Here is a 6,201-nt window from a genome sequence, read left to right as displayed (position 1 = left end):
AATATAACGCACAACATAATCTAAGTCCTGATTTATTTATTCACCTTGTGACGTGAAATTTAAAAATTATTATTATTTTATAAAATAGTTTTGAGGTATTCTTTTTTTGAAGTGTCCATATTAAAATTATTCATTTAAGAGGCAAAACAAATTTCAAATATGAACACGCCTGGTATCCTAAGTTCCATCTTTTTATTTTTAAAAAATTTTCAAAGAAAAAATTCAAAATCTGATATGATAGAGTCTAGAGTTTTTGTAGATTTTTAATTGATTTTTTCTCGTTTCTTTGTGTGAATATCTTGGAAATGTAGGCATAAAATTTTATACATATCGAATTATCTCCTTTTACATCACCATCATTGTTCATCAGTTAATAAAAATTAAAAAAAAATTGTTTTTAAGAATATAATGTTTTCATTTAACTTGTTTTAAATTTTTCTATACGATCTTCGCACAATTGAAATCAGTGAATTAAATAAAAAAGTTACTTTGACATGATTTAAATATTAACTATAAATTTAATTAATTCTAATATTAGAAAACCAATTAATTTGAAAGATAAGAGGACATCCAGAATTAAAATGATTAATTTTAGGATGAGTGAGGAATAGTGGGGGAAAATGGGAAATTAACTTCTGCAAACTTTTTAAAAATTTGAGGAAATGGTTAAAAAAGTCTTGTAATATATTTTTTATTTTTTTTTTTAAATTCATTACAAAACCAATTAATTTGAAAGACGAGAGGACATCCAGAATCAAAATTATAATGAAATGGGAAAAATGGTCCTTCTTTACCTCTTTTTAAAAAATTATTTTTCTGTATATTGCCATATCTTCTGCACCAGCAACTTTGAATTTTAAAACTTCTACATAAATTCTTAACGTTTTCTTAATAGAAATATTTTAAGTTTTAAACATATGAAAATGTGTGAAAAAGAGTACCAAAGAATGAGACCATTTTTTCAATTTTTCACAAATTAAAATTTTATCGTTAAGCTTATTTTTGAAGGGTGTCAAGACAATAAAAAAAGTTTTTATTATTGATGGAGAAATTTTGAATGCTTTTTTTGTAATGAATTTTAAAATAAAATAAAAAATATATAACAAAACCTTTTTAACTATTTTCTCAAATTTTTAAAAAGTTTGCAGAAGGTTTTGAATCAAAGCTTTGCAATTTTGTTATATTGTATAAATTTAGAAAAAATTTGATTAAATTTAGGACTTTTTAAACTATTCAGAAGTTTTGAAAGGATTCAAAAATAATTAAAACTTGTAAAGATTTTAAAATAATTTGTTAAGGTTTCACGAAAACGAAAAAAATCTTTTCACATCCCAAGCACAAATTGAAATTGAAATCTGAAATATTTTAGGGCAAATATTTTTATCTTGTTGAACTCATAAAAAGATAAAGTAAAAATTATTTTTTTTTAAATTAGAAAGTTTAGAAGGTCTGATAAGATTCAACCAAAGAATTTTCTTGATATTCGAGTGACAGTTTTTAATGATTTTTTTTAAATGAACTTCAGGCGATCATAAAAAAAGGTTTTTAAACAAATCACACAATCCTAAAATTTCGAAAAAGACCGAACATGATAAAAGTGAAAAATGTTTTAATTTGGTAAGATTAACAAATAATTTGAAAAAAAATCGAGTGAATTTATAAAATATTTAGTAGAATTAAAGAGAGTCGAAAATAATTTTCAACTGTAAAAGATGTTTGGAAAAAGAATTTCGAAATATTTCAAGAAAATAAAAAAAATTTCTTCAAATGGCTGAGAAAATTTAGAAGATCCTAAGGCAATTTTTATATGTTAAATTATTAATATTATTTTGTAAAATACGTTTATAAAAAAATTCTTTAGGAACTTCTAGATTATTTTCCGACTCTATTACGCGTTTCATTTAGTATTAATTTCTGTCATGGAAAATTAAAGAAAAATTGAACTGCTTTGCAAAATTCCAACTCTCTTGTAAACAATTTGTCTTTTTGTTTCGAAAATTCATATTTTTAATTGAAAATTCAACTAATGTGGAAGAAAATTTGAAAATTGTTTGTTTTTGCAGATAATCAGTTACTCAAACTAGAAATTTAACGATTTCAATTTTTGTTGCAATTGTTTTAGTTACACAAAGAATTTTTCAGTTAAATATTCATCTTTTCTGTTTAAAAATTAAGTTTTTTGTTGAAAAATCTTCCACCACGATTTTACAGTCAACTATTTTCTAAATCATTCGAAAGTTTATCTGTAATTTGTTCAAATTTTTCTAAAACTCTTTTACTAGTGTAGAAAATTAATTCTTGTTGGTAAAAATTGATTTCTTCGTTTGAGAATTCAAATATTCTGTTAAAACATGACCTGTTGTCTTGTGAACTTACATTTTTGTTTAAAAATTCAACAAGTTTAGTATAAAATTAGAGTTTTATTTGAAAATAGATCTATTTTGTGGAAAAATCATTTTTCTTTTTTCTTTGTTAGGGCTGATTCATTTTAATCTGAAAATTTAACTATTAAATTTTTGGTTCAAAATTTAAAATTTAAAAGTCGGAAATTAAACTAATCGGTAGAAAATTTATATTTTCTTGAAAGTTCATAATTTTATTTCAAAATTCAATTATTTTGTTAAAATTTTTAAATTTTTAGATAAACCTAAATTTATTGATTTCACTTTTTTTCTGTTTTTTGTTTGTTTGTTAAAAATATAACTTTTCCGTTAAATGACCATCTTTCTTTACTGAAAATTTTGTTTATTTTAAAAAATTCTTCCATCATCAATTAAAAATCAACTATTTTCTCAAATATTCAACAGTTTAATTATAATTTGTTCAAATTTTACTAAAAAATTGTATTAATAGCGTAGAAAACTAATTTTTGTTGTTAAAAATTCATCTGTTTGTTTAAGGATTAAACTATTTATCAAAGTTGACCTTTTTCTTTGAATTTAACTGTTTAAAATAAGTGTATCTGAGTAGAACAGATAAAACTTTCTTATTTGTTTATTCGAATTATTTATAAAAAATGCAGATTGTTTTTTAAGACTAATGAGTCTAAAAAGCTGATTTGATACTTAGAAGACGGCAATGAATTTCTTTTTAAAAAAACGGATGCAAATCGTTTAATTATTTATTTGAAGTATTTATAAAAAAAACTTAATATTAAGTGCGAACAATTTTACGTAGCCTAGAAAGTATAAAAACTTATTTTTATACACATTAGATGACATATAATAATTTTAGTAAATAAAAGTGGGGAAATTGTTTATAAATTTCTTTTGAATTTTCCCTTTTAAAATATGATAACAATATCTTTATTTAAAACAAAGGTATGATTTATTTTATGTTATTATTGCATGAAAGTCTTTTTATAATTTAGTATTAGCGAATAAAAATATTTTTATTAAACTATTTTTATCAATTCTAAATTAAAATTTGGTATTAAGAACAATACAAGAGAGAAGCTTTAAGGGTTTCATGAGAAACCTGATATCACTAAACAGGGTAGAGAAATAACTCTTGAAAGAAAAAAAAAATTTTGTTACACGATATTTTATTTATTTTTTCATTGTCTATTTTTAATAAACTAGAATCGTACAATTTTTCCACTCACAATTTTTAAAAATTGGCACATTATTTTTTTAATGACAAAAAATATGACTTTCGATGTGTTTAATAATATGATATTGTAATTTTAATATTTTTTGGTTTTTACAAAATAAATTTAAAAAAAAAAAAAAAACATTTTTAAGCTATTTCAGAATAATCTATTTATTTCATCTAGTTCGATTTAAAATTTGAGCTTTTATTTGTACATATTGATCCTTTGACAAGAACAATTTATTTTTTGGATGACGATTCATCATTTTAGTTGAAATTTTTTTTCTTTGTTCAAAATTTAACTGCTTTCTAACATTTTTCCGAAATTATTTTTTTAACTGAAAGTTTGACTATTTCCTGGTTAGTTAAACATAAATCTTCTTTAGTTGAAAAATCAACTGCTTGTTTAAAAATTCCATTAAGAATTCAAATATCAAATTTAAAAGTCATTTATTTTGTTAACATTTTTTTTGTTAGGTATAAAATAATCTTTTTGATCAGAAATTCACTTCTTTATTTAAAAATTAGTTTTTTACAATTAAATTCAATTTTATTAACTAAAAATTTTGTTGTAAATTCACTTTATTTGTTTAAGAACTTATTTTTTCAGCAAAAAATAAGACTATTCTATGTTTTGTTGTTAAAAATTTATCTATTTTTGGTAGAAAATTACCTTGTAGGTCAAGATATCTTTTCTATAGTTAAAAATTAGTCTTATTTATGAAAAGTTAATTTTTTCAGTACTAATTTTACTATTTCAATTTTCGTCGAATTTCGTTCCATAAACATTGAACCTTTTCGCCTCAAAATTCATCTTATCGGCTTCAAATTTAAATATTTTTTTGAAAATTTTTTTTTTTTGTTAAAACATATTTATCCAACTTAAAATGAAACTGTTCTATTTTTTGTTGAAAATTTATCACTTTTAGTTAAGAGTTCATATATTTTGTAGAAAATATGTATTTTTTTTTGTAAAAAATTCATCTTATGGGTTGAAAATTGAGGTATAAATTTGTTGTTGAAAATAAGCTTTCTCTGCTTAATGGAAAATGAATGTTAGTTATTAAAAAATTCGTTATTTTATTTTTTCTAAAAAATTGATCTTTTTCATTTTAAAATTCTCTTACTTCGTTCGAATGTCGTCTTTTTTAGTCAAAAATCCAATTATTTTACTAGAAATTGCATATTTTTGTGGTGTAAATTCAACTTTTTTTCTAGAAAATTTGTCTTTATGATATGAAAACTCAAAATTTTGGGTGAGACTTTTTTCTTTATTAATTGAAAAATCTTTTTTTTTTAAATTTTAACTCTATCTTTTTTTTTTTAATTTTAACTCTTTCGTTTAATTTTTAACAAGACAGTTCCTTTTCAATCAAGAATGATAAATTTTTAGCCAGGCTAACCTACCATGAAATATCTACCAAGAAATACCTCTTTTCTAACCTGCAAGACGAATTTTCAGTAAAGGAGTAAAGTTTTTACGATAAAAATTCCAATGTTTGAGAAAAATTGGAAAAGATAAATTTTTAATCCAAGAGACAATTTTCAATCATAAAACAAGACTTTCAACGAAGAAAAAATAATTTTTACCCAAAAAGGCAATTTTTAAAAATATTTTATATTAATTTACTATAAATTGTTGGAATTTTCAACAAAAAAGATTAATTTTATATCCAAAAAGACGAGTTTTCAACAAAATACATGAAGTTTAAAATACTTTTTTTCATTTTTACATTTTTTCTTCAACAAATAGTTTTATTTATGACTTACACAATGTACAGTATAATGTTTTTACCAAAATGGAATGGTTAAATTTCGACGAATTTCTTACATTTTCAACCAAGAAGATTAACCAATGTAGTGAAAAGATGATTTTCCAATTTATTTAATATATAGGATTATTTGTTTACTGAACAGGGTAAAACTTTAATTTAAAAGGGTAAAATTTCAACCAAACATTGAAGAGTTTAACTTTCGGATAAAAAAATTGTTTCTAACAATAAAAATTTTCAACAAAATTGATAAATCTTTCAACGAAAAAATAAATTTTGGATCAAGGAGATTTAACTTCTCACAAACTAGATTAATATTGACGACAATATATGTATTTCCAATAAAATTATTCAATTTAAAAAACAGAAAGATGAATTTTTACATTGAAGATAAATTTTTAATGAAAAAAATATGATTTTTCAACCAAAAAGATTCATTTTCAACCAAATAGTTTAATTTTTCCAGAAAGATACATTTTATAAAAAACAGTAGAATTGTTTAGATAGATGTTCATTTAAAAGCAAATATTAAAATTTGTAACTATAATTATAAATACTTAATAAAGAAAAAAATAATTTTGTTAGAAAGAAATCAAAATGCAAGTCAAATAATCGATTTTTCAACCAAAAATATTATTTCTCAACTTAGAATCTAATAATTGATATTTTGAAGAAAAAGTTGTATTTTCTTCAAAAGAGTCAAATTTTGAAACTAAGAAGATTGAATTTCTACAAAAAAAGACAATTTTTCTATAAAAGAAATTCATTTTCAATCCAAATTTGAACCTTTAACTTCAAAAGATAAAGTTTTAACGAAATAGTTAAATTTTTATTTGAA

Source organism: Belonocnema kinseyi, chromosome 3, assembly GCF_010883055.1.
Source record: "Belonocnema kinseyi isolate 2016_QV_RU_SX_M_011 chromosome 3, B_treatae_v1, whole genome shotgun sequence".
Taxonomy (NCBI): Eukaryota; Metazoa; Arthropoda; class Insecta; order Hymenoptera; family Cynipidae; genus Belonocnema; species Belonocnema kinseyi.
Note: the sequence above shows the minus strand (reverse complement) of the source record.